Source organism: Charadrius vociferus, unplaced genomic scaffold, assembly GCF_000708025.1.
Source record: "Charadrius vociferus isolate BGI_N301 unplaced genomic scaffold, ASM70802v2 scaffold404, whole genome shotgun sequence".
In the NCBI taxonomy this organism is placed as follows: domain Eukaryota; kingdom Metazoa; phylum Chordata; class Aves; order Charadriiformes; family Charadriidae; genus Charadrius; species Charadrius vociferus.
The window spans coordinates 611,630-612,998 of record NW_009648443.1 but is presented as its reverse complement, the minus strand read 5'-3'; positions in this window follow the sequence as shown (position 1 = coordinate 612,998).

Here is a 1,369-nt window from a genome sequence, read left to right as displayed (position 1 = left end):
ATGTATGCTTTTGAAGATTCCCACCATGACAACCTTTCCTGGTATGTACATAGAGTACGACATTTTCCATTTACTTCTCACTTCTGTCTCAGAAAAGACCAACTTCATCTTTCCTTTATACCAGGACAGGGAGGAGTAAAAGGGCACGGCAGCAGACAGAAACCCCACAGCAAGGGAGGTTTCTCAAAGGAAAGTTACAGTGGGGGCACTGCGGCTGCCTCTCCCCGGCTCCAGCTCCCCACAGAGGCAAGACTCCCCATCGGGCTGCCGGTCCCCTGCCCGGCCGCACCGCACACGGGCTACCACGGCAAGAGGAACACGAGCCCCCAGGGAGGAAGGCTGCCCGCGGGGGGACCTGCCGGAGCACTCCCACAGCAGCCCAGCACAGCCAGCCCCTGGGACAACCACGCGTGCCGGGACGCAGGCCTGTCACCAGCCTGTCACCTCTCTCCCGTCGGTCTGGCACAAGTCTCGCACGACAGGGTTAGAGCAATCTGAGAAGTGTCCCGGGCAGAGTGCCTCAGAATCAGACCCTATCCTGCAGGCTTATCAGCCCTCCCCCAAATTAAAAAGGAAAAACTAACCATCAGCCAAGCCCTGCCACCTTGAATCTGTTAAGACAGCCTGTTGTAATATCGCTTCTGCATATCTGAAAGTGTCCATGGATACTCATGAAGTCATAACACAATATGAAATTCAGTACTGCACAAGAATTAAAACGTGCAGCTGGAAAACTTGCACCACCACCACCCCCCTCATAACCTCCTGCGAAATAAAGAACTAAGACAATCAACATCAGTTCACAGACCGTCTACAGCCACACGAAGCATATGGCGATGTGGAATACGTACACACCATCCAAGCACTCTGCGTACTACACACTTCTACCATAAGGTTTCTTCAAGCCACTAGAATAACAACTCGTCTTTCAGACTGCAAACTGGTGGCAGTCTTGAAGTAGTTTCACACACCTTACGCATCAGCAAAGGACTCACTTCAAATAAGAGTACAAAACCCTTGCGAGTGCCTGTTCTGGGAACACAATATGCTCCAGAATCCAAGGGAGTTTAAAAAGAACAAATTAGCATCTCCCATCAAGCCAGTTTATGCGTCTGCAGAGATCCTGGCTTTCAAGAAAACAAATGGAAGTGTATCCTTTCCATGTTCTACCAAGTTCAGTAAGAAAGGGCGGTGGCTGAAGCCCAAATCCCTACTTATCCCTGTTCAACTAAACTCTTCAAAAGTTCATTAACTACGAACAAATTAACCGCGATCCACAGCACAGCAGCTGGTGTTCGACGGCAAGCGCAGCCCAACCGGCTCCCAGCCAAGCGCTGAGGACTCGCGCCTCCCACCGCCGAGGAAGACA